Source organism: Macaca fascicularis, chromosome 4 (assembly GCF_037993035.2).
Source record: "Macaca fascicularis isolate 582-1 chromosome 4, T2T-MFA8v1.1".
Classification (NCBI taxonomy): Eukaryota; Metazoa; Chordata; class Mammalia; order Primates; family Cercopithecidae; genus Macaca; species Macaca fascicularis.
Genome location: NC_088378.1, coordinates 10,278,391 through 10,293,883, shown reverse-complemented (window position 1 = coordinate 10,293,883; position 15,493 = coordinate 10,278,391). Strand labels below are relative to the sequence as shown.

At 39.9% G+C, this 15,493-nt stretch overlaps 1 protein-coding gene across 1 annotated transcript in view; it reads right to left on the bottom strand.

Moving 5' to 3' along the window:
• The window catches only part of LPA (lipoprotein(a)), a 260,670-nt gene extending 248,712 nt beyond the window's left edge, over positions 1-11,958 (bottom strand). The window contains exon 1 of the mRNA XM_074036788.1: positions 11,874-11,958. The gene's annotated coding sequence lies outside the window, so the exon portion shown is untranslated. The remainder of the gene's footprint in view (positions 1-11,873) is intronic.
• Positions 11,959-15,493: the final 3,535 nt, after the last annotated feature.

Below are 15,493 nucleotides of genomic sequence, written 5' to 3'. Positions count from 1 at the left end.
TTGTACACTATTTAAACACCTGCCTCCAAAACTCAGTCTCTCTTTCTTTTCTCTGCCTACTTATCTCTATTACCTATCTATCATCTATTATCTATTTATCTATTCATCAATCCATCTATCCATTATCTATCATCTCTATCTATCTGTCTATCATCTATCATCCATCTACCTATTATCTGCCTAGCTACCATCTGTGTGTCATCTGTCTTCCTATCCAGCTACAGAGAGGGACTGTCTTTGGTTTTAGTTTTTTATAAATACTATAACACATAATTCAGTGATGTTTCACTTGGTAATCAGTCTTGAAAATCTGCCTATGCCATTCCATCTACACAGACCTGACTCCTCACTCTGTAGAGTAAGCCACACCGTTAATCCCCTGCTGCTGCATGTCCCAGCGATTTCCACTTTCCCACATCAACAGCTCCTGCCTTTAGATCACTTCTGAGTCTTAGTACCTTACATGGAAATGCTTCTCTCTTCACAACCATGTTTAAAAAATAATACATATTCTTATCTAGATTGTGTGGGGTTTTTTTTTTTACATTAATGTTTTATATTTACTTTGAATTTTTTGCTTACAATATAAGATGAGGATTTATTGTTATTTTTTTCCCTAAGCATATTCAATTTTCTCAACATCTTCCTTTCTCCACTGGTTTGAAATGCTGCTTTTCTTTGGGGTGCACTGAATTTTGGACAGTGCCTACCAAGTTTTTCTACATCATCCACTGTCTCTGGCAAGGCAATACCCTTGGTTTCAGGCAAAAGCATCACGAGGCCACCACAGATGGATGCCAGGATACCTAGGCAATAGGGAAAGGTGTTACTGCCCCTGGGAAGACACAGCTGGGCCTTCCCCCACAGGCCTCCTCACTGTGAAGCCACTGTGTTACTCACTGGAGTAGCTCTCAACCACAGCAACCTCTGCATCCCACATCACTGCCTTGGCTCTCTTTTGTCGTGATTTCAAATGTTCTCTCCTTTCCTCAAACCCTCAGTTATGGCCCCTGCACACCTGGCAGCCACGGGTTCACTCACACATCTCACAGTGATTGACTGAGTGCCTTCTCAGGGTCCAACACCCAAGGCCTCCCCTCCTACATCACAGAGAAACAGAAGTGCTGGAGGGGAGTCCCCTCTGCACCTAATCACTGACACTCTCGCCTGTTCCTCTCCCTCCCATTCCTCCTGTCATCTTACACTGGAATAACTGTCTTGGTGTCTACCCCAGGGCCAGCACTCACTTAGACTTGCCTTTTTGGGTGCCTCACTGTAGTGATTAACCCTTTCTCCAGTATCTTTAACCTATTGGGAGAAGCTTTCAAACACATTCAGATCTTTCTTGTTTGACCAGCCTTATCTCATTCTCACCTCATCCTTCCATTACCATCCTTTCTTTTACTGTTCTCTAGAGCCAAAGTTCTTGAAAGCCACCCTCTCCTATTTTCTCCACTTATTTGTATCCAAGTGGTGTGCTAGTAAATGTCTAACAACTGGCTTTGGGCAATCAAGCCCTGACTGGCAGCATCTGCCAATGTGCATGGTGTAAATGCTCCCACTGTGGGTCCTTCAGTCTACTGACACAACATCCCTGACTGTGCCACTGGGAAGAGATGCAGGAGCCCCATCACTGGGGCTTCCACCATAAAGATGTAGCAGACACAATCTCAGGAGCACAGGTTATACTGAAGATGTAGTAGATGAATTAGAAACTGATGATTGTTGAGACTAAAATCAGTTCTTACTTTAAATGCATAGACATTAATGTAAGACAACAAGAAATATGAAAAAACAAAGAGGTAAAATAAAACACCACCAAAGGACACAATAATTTCCCAGTAGCTGGCCCCATAGAAATAAAGATATATTAACAACCTGACAAAGATTTCAAAATAATTATTTGAAGAAAGCTTGGTAAACTTCAAGAAAATACAGAGAATTCAATAAAATCAGAAAAACAATAAAAGATCAAAATGAGAAATGTAATGGAGAGATTAAAACTGTTTAAAAAGTAAAACAGAGCCGGGTGCGGTGGCTCACGCCTGTAATCCCAGCACTTTGGGAGGCCGAGGCGGGCGGATCACAAGGTCAGGAGATCGAGACCACGGTGAAACCCCGTCTCTACTAAAAATGCAAAAAATTAGCCGGGCATGGTGGCGGGCACCTGTAGTCCCAGCTACTTGGGAGGCTGAGGCAGGAGAATGGCATGAACCTGGGAGGCGGAGCTTGCAGTGAGCCAAGATTGGCCTGGGTGACAGAGTGAGACTCCGTCTCAAAAAAAAAAAAAAAAAGTAAAACAGAATTTCTGAAACTGGAAAAATAATAAAGTGAAAAATGCAATAGACAGCATCAAAAGCAGAATTCATCATGTAGAATAAATAATCTGTGAACTTGAAGACAGGTTATTTGTGAATATAGAATTGAAGGAGAAAAATAGTGAAAAAAAAGCTTACAGGACTTACGAGGCAGCATGAAAAGAGCAAATATTTTAGTTATAAGAGTTCACAAAGGAGAAAAAGGGGGTAGAAAGCTTATTTTAAAAATAACAGAAAACTTTCTAAGTCTAGGGAAAGATATCAACATCCAGGTCCAAGATGGTCAAAAGTCTCTAACTAAATTCAGTTCAAACATAACTACATCAAGACAAAGTTAGACTGTCAAAAATCAAAGACAAAGAGAAAATCATAAAAGCAGCGAGAAGAAGCAAATCACATATAACAGAGTTCCAGTAAGGCTAGCAGCAAAGTTCTCAACAGGTTCCATACAGGCCAGGAAAGAGTAGGATAATATATTATAAGTGCTGAAGAAAAACACTACACACCAAGGATACTGCATTCACCAAAGCTGTGCTTCAGAAATGGAAAGATCAAGCTTTTACTAAACAAACAAAAGCTGAGGAAGTTCATTAACCCCAGACCTGTCTTACAAGAAATGCTAAAGGGAGTCTGTAAGATGAAAAAAGATGCTAATTAGTAACAAAAAAAGAAACCAGAAAACTCACTGGTTAAAGTAAGTACACAGTCAAATTCATAATATTCAAACACTTTAATGGTGGCCACATATATCTGTAATATGAAAGTATGAATCTCTTATATCTTTAGCATGAAGGTTAAAAGACAAAACTATTTAAAATAATAGCTACAATAATTTGTTAAGGGATATATGCTATAAAAAGATATACATTGTGACATAAAAATATTTTAAATGCAGGGAGATGTGGAGTAAAAGTGCAGAACTTTTATGCAATCAAAGTTAAGCTGTTATCAGCATAAAATAGCCTGATATAACTATAAGACTTTTTTGTAAGCATCATGGTAACCACAAAGCAAAAGCATAAGGTAGATATACAAAAGATAAAAAGGAATCAAAGCATCCCACTAGAGAAAATCACTTAATCACATAGAAAGATAGTAAGAGAGGAAGAAAGGAACAAAGAGTCTACAAAACAACCAGAAAGCAATTAACAAAATGGTAATGGCAGACTCTTACTTATCAATAATTATCTTGAATGAAAATGGATTAAATTCTCCAATAAAAAGATATACAGTGGTTGAATAACTAAAAAACAAGATCCAACTACATGCTGCATACAGGACACTCACTTCACCTATAAGGACACAAATAATGTCCTTAAAGTAATGGGATGGAAAAAATATTCCAGCAAATGGAAACCAAAAGAGAGCAGGTGTAGTTATACAGATTGAGTATCCCTAATCCAAAAGTGTGAAATCTGAAATACTCCAAAATTAATAAAATTTTAAGTGCCGACATGATGTTCAAAGGAATTGCTCATTGGAGCATTTTGGATTTTGGTGTTTAGAGATGCTAAAACGGTGAATATATAATGTATATTAGTCCATTCTCAGACTACTAAAAAGAATACTACCTGAGACTGGGTAACTATGAAGAGGTTTAATTGACTCAGTTCCACAGGCTTAACAGGAAGCATGACTAGGAGGCCTCAGGAAACGTAACCATGCCGGAAGGTTAAGGGGAAGCAGGCACCTTCCATCAGATTTCATGAGAACTCACTCACTTTCATGAGAACAGCAGGAAGGAAACTGCTCCCATGATCCAATCACCTCCCACTGGGTCCCTCCTTTGACATGTTGGGGATTACAATTCAAGATGAGATTTGGGTGGGGCCACAGCCAAACCATATCATAATGCAAATATTCCAAAATAAAAAAAAATTTCAAAATTCTAAAAAACTAAATCATATTGTAATTCAAATATTCCAAAAAAATTCAAAATTGAAAACACTTCTGGTTTTAGGAATTTTGGATAAGGGAAACTCAATCTACATGAGGTAAAACAGACTTTAAGTCAAAAACCGTAAAAAGAGACAAAGAAGGTCATAATATAATGATAAAGAGATCAATTTGCTATGACAATTATAAATACTTATTTATATATATACCCAAACTTCTAATACATACATATAACAGCTAAAAAATTTAATAGATCTCAAAGGAGAGCTAGACTGTAATAAAATCATAGTAGCAGACTTCAATAGCTCCACTTAGCTCCATAGTAGCAGACTTCAACAGCTCCAGACAGAGAATCATAATGGAAACATGAGACTTAAACTACACTTTAGGCCAAATGAACCTAACAGAAATATGCAGAATATTCTGTCCAATGGCAGTAGAATACACATTATTCTCAAGTGCACATAGAACTTTCTCCACAATAGATCATATGTTAGGTCACAAAACAAGTAAACAAATTTAAGAAGATTAGAATCCTACCAGGTATTCCTTTCAGATTATAATTGTATGAAACTAGAAATCAATGACAAGAGAATATTGGAAAATCCACAAATACATAGAAATTAATCAACATGCTCCTGAACAATCAATGAGTCAAAGAAGATATTAAAAGATAAATTTTTAAAAACTCAAAACTAATGAAAATGGGCACACTAACATACCAATAACTTACCGTATGCAGCAAAAGTGGTTCTAAGAAGGAAGCTTTTAGCAATAAATACTTACATCAATAAAGAAGAAAGATATCAAATAAGCAATCTAACATTACACCTCAAAAAAATAGACAAAGAAGAAAAGAAAAACTAACCCAACAGTTAGTAGAAGGAAAGAAATAATAAAGATCACAGCAGAAATAGTGAAGTAGAGACTAGAAAAATGATAGAAAAAAGAAATAAAACTAATATTGGTTTTTAAAAAGATAAAAAATGACCAACTTTTAACTAGATTAAGAAAACAAAGAAAACTCAAACAAAATCAGAAAGAGGAGACATTACAATAGATATTACAGATGTACAAACAATCATAAGAGACTACTGTGAACAATTATATATCAACAAATTGGATAACTTAGAAGAAATGAATGAATTCCTAGAAGTGAAAAACCTACCAAGACTGACTCAGAAAGAAATAGAAAGTCTGAACAGAGCAGTAATAAGTATAAGATTGAATCAGTAATAACGAGTCTTCCATCAACAAAAAGCCCAGGACCTAATCATACCTGAATCACTGCTGAATCATACCAAACATTAAAAGGACTAATATCAATCCTCCTCAAACTCTTCCAAAAAGTTAAAGAAAAGGGAATGCTTTCAAGTTCATTTTATGAGGACAGCATTATGCTGATATGAAACACAAAAAAGAATACTGTAAGGAAAGAAAATTACAGGCAATACCCCTGATGAACATATGTGCAAAAATCTTCAACAAAATACTAGGAAATGGAATCCAACAGAACAGTAAAAGGATCATTCACCATGATCAAGTGGGAATTGTCCCAGGAATGCAAGGATAGTTCAACATACACAAATAAATAAATGAAAGGATAAATGGATGACAAAAAGGTGTGTATACATATGTGTGTCTGTGTGTTACATACACATTGTTGTATGTATATATATACACACATATAATATACATATAAGTGTGTCTTATATACAGACACACACACAATGGAATATTTTCAGCCTTAATAAAGAAGGAAATCCTGCCTTTGCATCAACATGGATGAACCTGCAGGACATTATGATAAGTGGAATAAGCCAGACACAGGAAGGAAAATACTGTGTAATCTCACTTATATGTGGAATCTAAGAAAGTTGAACTCTTAGAAACGGAGTAGAATGGTGATTACCAGAGCTGGGGAAGGGAGAAATGGAGGGATATTGGTCAAAAAATACAAATGCGCAGTTTTGCAAGATAAATAGGTTCTGGAAATCTAATGTACAGAATGGTGACTACAGTTAACAATACTGTATTGCATACTTGAAATTTGCTAAAAGAGTTGATCCTAAGTGTTCCTACCATGTACACAAGATATGTGAATGATGGCTATTTTAATTAACTTGATTATGGTAATAATTTCACAATGTACATTTATATTAAAACATTACATTGTACATCTTAAATATATACAATTTTTGTCAAGTGTATCTCAATAAAACTGGAAAACATAATTGAAGAGTAACGAAAAAAATTAAAAGCTATTATGTGACAAAGGACATTATCAACAAAGTGAAAAACAACCTACTGATGAAGCAAACCTATTAACAAAGGCCTGGTATACAGAATATATTAAAATCTCTAGGCTGTGCTCAGTGCCTGACACCTGTAATCCCAGCACTTTGGGAGCCCAAGGTGGGAGGATCACTTGAACCCAGGAGTTCAAGGCTGCAGTGAGCTGACTGGGTCACTGCACTCCAGCTTGGGTGACAGGGTGAGACCACCGTCACTTAACCCATTTCTTGTTTAGAAAAAAAAGTGCAGCAGTGCAGCTCACTGCCAGCACAGTATTCTTTGAGCAAACAAGAAGAGAAATGGGGGAAAAAAAAAAACTCTTATAATTCAACAACAAAAAGAAAAACAAGAAGGTAAAGAGACATTTTTCCAAAAAAGATATACAAATAGCCAACAAGTGAAATGATGGTTAACATCATTAGTCATTAAGAAAATGCCAATAAAATCATAATGAAATAAGACTTCATATACATTAGGATGTCTATAATTTAAAAAATAGAGAATAACAAGTGGTGGTGAAGATGTAAAGAAATTAGAATCCTGTCCATTGTTGGTGGGAATGTAAAATGGTTCAGCCACAGTGGAAAATAATTTGGCAATTCCTTAAAATGGTAAACATAGAATTACCATATGATCTAACACTTCTACTCTTAGGTATATAGACAAAAAAATTGAAAACAAGTACCCAGATACCTTGCATGAGAAGGTTCATAGCAGCACTATTACAAAAGCCACAAGTTGGAAACAACCCAAATGCCAATCAGTAGATGAGGGGATAAACAAATTGTGGTTTATAGAGCCACAAAAGGGAATGAAGCACTGGTACATGCTGCATGGCTAAACCTCGAAAGCAAGGGCTGGGATGGGGGCATGGAAAGTAATAGCTTACCGGGTACCACATTGTATTTTGGGGCAATGAAAATGTTTTGGAACTGGATGGAGGTGGTGGTTGCCATGCACTACATAAAACTAATTGTTCACTTTAAGATGGCTAATTTTCTTATGAGAATTTCTCAATTATAAAATACCTTCCATGTATTCTTTCTAAGGATGACACTAGAGTTCATTGAGTATCAGATACAGAGGTTTGCTCTGGAAAAATGAAGTAGTAATTTTTTTGAAAAAGGATGATGTGGGATTCAAGATATGGGGGATCAAATGTCAGAGAAGCAAGGGGATCTTCTGGATGACAGTCCATGGAGATCCCATGACAGCTGGACAGCAGGCCAGCTGTGTACCCAGGACCAGCCAGAGCAGGGATGATGGCTCCCAAGAAGCTCTAAGAACATCGCTAGATGGCCTCATGGGTTTGTGGGCATATTGAAAAGGTTTATAAAACTGAGAATTTGGAGTAGAATTAGAAAAATGACATAAAAGCTTACAGAAAAGAAAATAATAAATTCTAGGGAGAAATATAAAAGTATACTACATGCCTCAGTTATAAATAGCATTTTCATAGTCATGAAGAAATATGAACACTGAATATTTACTTAAACAAAATTACAATATAATTATGCAATTAGGTACATATAGCAAAAGGATGTGTGTGTATATGTAGTATGTATGGTGTTTGTGGTGTGTGCGTGGTATGTGCACGGTGTGTGTGTATGATGTGTGTATGGTGTGAGGTGTGTGCAGTGTGTGTGGCATTTATTGTGTGTATGTGTATGTACAGTGTGGTATGTAGGTGGTTATGTGGTGCATATGGTGTGTCTATGAGAGTGTGTTGTGAGTGTATAGTACGTGTGTGAGGTGTGTGGTGTACGTGGTGTATGTGTGCATAGTATCTATATGGGGTGTGTGGTGTGTAAGGTCCTTGTGCTGTGGTGTGTGTGAATCTGTGTTGTGTATAGTGTGTTGTATGGTATATGTGTATGCATCGTGTCTGTGGTGTTATGTGGTGTGTGTGTGCGTAGTATATACGAGATGTGTGTGCATGTGGCATGTGTGTAGTATGTGGTATGATGCTGATGGTGCATTAAACGGAGTTAAATCCTAATATTCCCAGCTGGGAAGTCTATAGGTGTGTTAGTCCGTTCTCACATTGCTATAATACCTGAGACTGGGTAATTTATCAAGAAAACAGGTTTAATTGGCTCACAGTTCTGCAGGCTGTACAGGAAGCACAGGCTTCTACTTCTGGGGAGGCTCTGGGAACCTTCCAATCATGGCGGAAGACAAAGTGTGAGTAAGACGCAGATGGCGGCTAGGCGCAGTGGCTCACGCCTGTAATCCCAGCACTTTGGGAGGCGGAGGTGGGCGGATCACGAGGTCAGGAGATTGAGATCATCCTGGCTAACACGGTGAAACCCTGTCTCTACTAAAAATACAAAAAATTAGCGGGGCATTGTGGCGGGCACCTGTAGGGAGGCTGAGGCAGAACCCGGGAGGCCGAGCTTTCAGTGAGCCGAAATCGCACCGCTGCACTCCAGCCTGGGTGACAGAGGGAGACTCCCTCTAAAAAAAAAAAAAAGAGAGAGAGAAAAAAAAAGATTCAGATGGTGGGAGCAGGAGCAAGGTTGGAGGAGGCGCCACACACACTTAAACAACCAGATTTCTTGAGAACTCACTATCAGGAGAACAACACGAGGGGATGGTGCCAAACCATTCATGAGTGACTGCCCTATAAGCCAATCACCTCCCATCAGACCCCGCCTCCACAGTAGGGATTACAAATTGACATGAGATTTGGGCGTGGACACAGATCCAATTCGTATCAATAGGTAATGATTAAAACCGAAAAAAGAAGTACCACGGTCAGAAAGTTATTTAAAGAGCTGAAGGCAAATGCCAATAGGATCAGTTTAAAGAGTCGGAAGTGTTTGCCTCAGAAGAGAAGGACATTCAAGCTTTTTTATACAGCTTTTTGACTCTTTAAACTATGCACATACATAAAGTTGATTTTAGAAAACTAAAAATGTTAAAACGTTCCAAAACAGATTGGATGAGTACACACTTCATCATGATTGTGGCTGAGGGAGATTGGGTTAGAGAAGAGAGGATGAGACCAGGAAGTTCCAGGGATTGAGGAAAAGTTGAAATGACGAAATGTTCATAATTGTTAATGGCAGGTTGTGGGAAAGTTGGTAAGTTGCTTCAGTGTTTGTTCACTCTGTACTTTTTCATACATTTAACATTTCTTAAATTAGTATAATAATGAACTATGTAATCAGCTACAGAGTTGAGGGTGTGGAGCTCACCCAGGACAGCTGAGCTACCGGTGTAAAATGAACGGTATTTTAAAAAATGACTATTTGAGGAACTAACAGAACTAGGACACCCTAGTCAAGGGTTGATAAGAAAGGACCCCAGGGCTCTGTCTCAGCTCTCCTGGCCACACCTGGAGGACATGGGCTTCTCCAAGGTCGCACTTTCAGTAGGTATTGATGAAGGATATGGAGACAACTGAAGCTCTGGGCGCTGCATGATCTGAGAAGAGAAGCTCCGGGAACGTGGGAGCTGAGTTTCAGATACCTGAGGGCTGTCATCCAGCAGAGGGAGTAGGTGACCACTGACCTAGGGAGAGACCCTTATCAAGGCTACATTCGTTGATGGCCTTCTTTGTGTGAGGTGCTGCTATGACTACATTAAATTTCCACTTACCTAAATCCAATTTTGTGCACTTGTTTTCTACTCTTGTAGGAAGGACAACAGCGACAACCTCAAACCAGTAATCTAGTCAAAAGAGCAATTCCCAAGGCACGACATGTAGGGAATGCAGATTCATCAGCACCCACAGAGACTACAGTGATTGCAGTGATTGCCGATAATGCCAACTTAATGCCTGGCCAGCAGCATGGATCGTGACCTCCACTTTTCTTTCGTGTTTACAGAACCACAAAAAAGTGCAGTGTTTTCATTCTTGTTGCTTGTTTCACAGGTCTACAGAATCTACTTTTTAAAGTCAACAACGGACTTAGTGCTGGACAATAAAAGTATAAACTCAGTATAGTGCATAGTATTTTTTTCATATACATATGAATATATATACGCTTTTACACATGTATGCATATGTATCATATGGGTCAAAACACTAGATGGAATGGAATTTTTTAATTGAAATAATTTCCGGTTATTAAGCATATCAGCTACCTTTAAAGTATTCATTTTACTGTATTTATATTAATTATTGACGCTTGAACTTCAGAATAGTGGAGAATAAAAGTTAAACATCGCAAGAAGATTTCTCCTTTATTACTTCTTTAAATCAGAGAAAAGATGTTTAAAGAGAAAATAGGAAGTATCTTCCCCACTCCACATAATTTATGAAGTAAATTATCATACCATAAAGAGACACCAAATAAAATCTGTGGGTCTCAAAACATTAGGAGCACTGCTTCCGTGAAATCAGTTAAAGCACACACCCATATTGGTCATCCATTGAAACATATTATTTTCCTGAGTAAATTCTCCACAATTCTGAAAATCGGTGAAAAGATCATCTCATGTTACTTCTACACAAAACCAAGCAGCGCATGTGGCTCTCCACGTTTCAGGGCATACACATCCCTTTCCACAGGGGATCAATGTGCCCTACGGGAAGCTACTTCTTGCCTTTTAAACCAGATTCAGTAAACAAAAACTGTTTTGTATAGCTGACACAGGATCACATCGATTGCACGAAAAAGGTCAGTCTGTGGAAGGAAAGTTACAAAGGCAAACGGCACGTTAAGGAGGCGTAACCAATCACATGGATTTTCTGCTGTTGGAATTTTTTTCGGGTCAAAAATACAGGTACTAGGACTCCCTGAATCCAGCAGGTGTTAGAGGAAGGCAGAGGGCGGCCTCCTGCAAAACATCTACCTTTGCCAGTTTCTAATTCAGGGTCCAGGAGCTGGAGCATCCGTGCTCCCCGTGCTTGCGCTTGGAAGCAGAAACGCCCTCAACCCTCACTTCTCACAAGGCCTCCGACCCACCTACCTGGGGCTCAGCCCGGGAGCCAGCGGCTGGACGGAGCGGGGTTGCGCCCTGGAACACCGGGCAGGCGAGGAAGGAGAAAAGCCCAGCTGGCGGCTTAGAGGCGAGGGACGTGCCTTTCCCAGCGGCCTCGCCCTGGCCATCCTGACCCTGAGGGAAGGGGTCAGCCCAACCGCGCCCCGTCCACCTCTCCGCCTCCCGCCCCCGCACCGCGCCGCGCCGCGCCGCGCCCAAGTCCCCGCCCAGTGCCCGCGCCTCCGTGGAGCGCAGGCGACCTTGGTCCAGTCCCGCGGGGCCCCTCGTGCGCTCCAGAAGCATCAGTGGCCTCCGGGAGGCCACGGGCCAGCTGCGGCTCCCACCCTGGCGACCCTGGATTGCTCTCCCCATTCTCAGCCTCACCCCCCAACTCCTTCCACCCCATATTTTGCGGCCTCTAAGGACACGAACCATCTGCTGGCTGAAGTCGCTTGGACTGAACCCCGCCGAAGATTTTGGCAGCTGCACACTCCCTCCCAGGGAGGTGAGGGCGCCCGGCGAAGTGTGGGGTCTGCCGCCCCCTGCCGGCCTGGCTGACGTTCGCTTCTGTTTCCACGGGGCCCAGCAATGTTCCAAGTGCAACGTTTGGAAGGTAAGGCTGAGAATAAATGCTGTTTACAAATTCCAGAAAAGAAAAAAAAAAAAAATGTTGCTCTTCTGTTTAGCAAAAGGTTTTCCCAGACAAGCCAGAACTTCTGTGGGTAAAATTTAAATCTTAAGTGCCTCCGAGCTGTTGCCTGCAGGCGCTGGTATTGCCCAATACCAGCTTCAGGACAATGTTTCGGTTTCAATGACATAGTTTCAGGACATAGTTTCAGGACAGTGTCTCTGAAAACTCCAGGCTCTTGGATGAAGCAACCTTTCGACATTAAGTATGCAGCATCATGTAACGGGTCCTACGATTTACCCGTCATGCAAAAGGAGCAAGTCTGCAAAACAGGGCTTTCAAAGACTCTTTTCAGAAGGAAAAAAAAACGTTGGAATAGCTGATTCATTGCCTATTTGTTGTTGACTTTACATCAGAACTGATCCCCTGAAAGGTATTTATGGGTATTAACGATAAATAATGAAAAGGATCAAAATAGGAATGTTTCATTCAGTTTAACCTGGCCTATGCAGTACACTTCAGGCCCTAGACTCTGGTTTGAACTCTGCGATTTCTACCATTCCTTGGCTTTGTTTGCTTCAGACTGATCAGAGTTCTGATCAGAGTTCTGTGAATACAGTAGGTGCTCGATAAATGCTTATTCTGGTTACTGCCATTGATTCCTGTGGCAGTAACTGCAGACCAGCAGGCTCCCACAGCAAGGAGGCGTGGGGCTGGAGGGCCTGACTCTGCATCCAACCCTGCTCCATCCGCCACACTAGCCGTGTGACTTTGGGGAAGCTATGAACCTCTGCTGAACTCTCTATTAATAATGTGAGAGTGGTAGTAATAGCACCTCCCTTATAGGGTTGGAGTGAGGAGTAAATGAAATAACCTGTGTAAAGGACCTAGTGTGGTACCTTGTGTTGTGTAAACTACTCATGGGACAGGGGACTAGTATCCAGAATATACAAGGAACTCAAACATCTCCACAGCAAAATATATATATATATATATGTGTATATATATATATATATATATTAAAATATGGGCAAATGATTTGAATTATCAAAAGAAGACATTACAAATGTGCAACAAGTGTATGAAAATGTGCTCAACGTCACTAATCCTCAGGGAAATGCAAATCTAAACCACAATGAGCTATTGTCTCATCCCAGTAGGATAACTATTGTCAGACAAAAAATAACACATGCTGGTGAGGATGCAGAAAAAAACGGGAACTTTTCTACACAGTTGATGGGAATTTACTACTGTAATTCTGGAGAACAGTATGGAGGTTCCTCAAAAAACTACAAATATAAGTACCTTATGATCCAGCAATCTCACTACTGGGCATTTATCCAATGGAATGGAAATCATTGCATCAAAGAGTCCTCTGCAGCCCCAGGTTTATTGCAGCACTAGTCACAATAGCCAAGATACGAATCAACCTAGTTGTGTGACTACACATGAATGGACAAAGAAAATAAAGTATATACATACAATGGAATACTATTCAGCCATAAAAAATAATGGAATCCTATCGTTTGCAGCAACATGGATGAAACTAGAGGACAGTATGTTAAGTAAGCCAAGAACACAAAGGTAAACACTCACAAAGGTTCTCACTCATAATGTTGCCATAGGTGGCTATTAAGGTATGAGCAGGGCAGAAGAGGGCTTCCCCCACCACTGCCCCAAACACACACAAGGAGTGTTGCCAACCATCAGATGATGGTCAGGATGGTTATTAACAGTCTCGCTAAAGTAATAATTGGTCACAGCTGGCACCAGTGAAAAGCAGTCTCCCAAGAGATAGAAAACACCTATCATCAGCAGCTTCCTGATAAGATCTCAGGAACTGGGCAAGTGGGGAGAAGGGACCTGAGACCTCGGAAGCATACCAATGTATAAAACCCCCAAGTCCAAAGGTCAAGGTGCACACTTGCCTTTCAAGTCGCCCACTTGGCCCTATTCCAAGTGGACTTTCCTTCCTTTCATTCCTGCTCTAAAGCTTTTTAATACGCTTTCACTCCTGCTCTAAACACTTGCCTCAGTCTCTCCTTCTGCCCCATGCCCCTCAGTCAAATTCATGCTTCTGAGGAAGCAAGAATTGAGGTTGCTGTAGACCCGTATGGATTTGCTGCTGGTAACAATATGCGGCAGCTAAAAAAGTTTATCTCAAAGAAGTAAAAAGTAGAACAGAGGACAGTAGAGGCCTGGAAGGGTGGGGAAAGGGGGAATAGGGAGAGCTCGGTTAAAGGCTACGAAATTACAGCTGGATAGCAGTAATATGTTCTAGTGTTCTATACCACTGTAGGATAAATATGGCTAACTTTATATATTATAAAGTTTCAAGCAACTAGAAAGAGCATATTGAATGTTTCCAACACAAATGAGTGATAAACTTTGAGATGATTGGTGGATATGCTAACTACCCCTCTTCGATCTCTATACATTGTATGTATTGAAATATCTCTATGTACTCTGTGAACATGTGCAATTATTATTTGTCAATAATTTTTTTTATTTTGATCTCATAGAATTAGAGAGTAGAATGGTGGTTACCAGAGGATGAGGAGGGTAGTTGGGGAGAGGAGAATGGAGAGAGGTTCGTCAATGGGTACAAAGATTCAATTAGATAGAAAGAATAAGTTCTGCTGTTCTGTTACACACTAGGGTGACTATAGCTAATAATTATGTGTTGTACATTTGAAGATAACTAGAAGAGAGGATTTAGATCTTCTAAGAAGAAAGGATAAATGTTTAAAGTGAGGGGTATGCTAATCACTCTGATTTGATCCTTATACAATGTATCCATGCATTGAAACATCACACTGTACCCCATAAATATGTACAATTATATGTGCCAATCATAAATAAAACTTCTAAAAGGAGTTTAGTACAGTGCCTAGCATATAGCGATTAACCAATCAAGTATAGCCATTATTATTATTATTCCTTCCTCCCAGTAGTAAATTACAGTGCAGTGGTTAAAAATAATCACTTGAGACCCAGATATTTGCGTTGGAACCTGGCTCTCCCAATTTCCACTGATGTAACTATGGGCAAGCGAGTTTCAATGCTCTGATCTATAAAATGGTAACGACAATAACAGAGAAAAATCTGGTGATTATATCATGGTATGGATAATTCATAGTGCTGTTGGTGCCTGGCACAGATCCACAAACCTACAATAAGTTATAGCTAGTAGTAAAATAAAAATTCTAAGCAAGTGTATTTAGATTAACCACCAATACTTCATTGTCCCCTGTGGTAATGATGTCTTTATCTAATTTCACCTTTCCATTTATTTGCTTACTGGAAGATTGATTCCTAGAGGAAGGCTGAGTCCAGAGTGTCTGAACTCAGTGACACCTTCCCACGTGAAGGTCAAGTGTTGTCTGCAGCCCCTGGTGGAATCCTGGTTGCCAACGTCCATCCT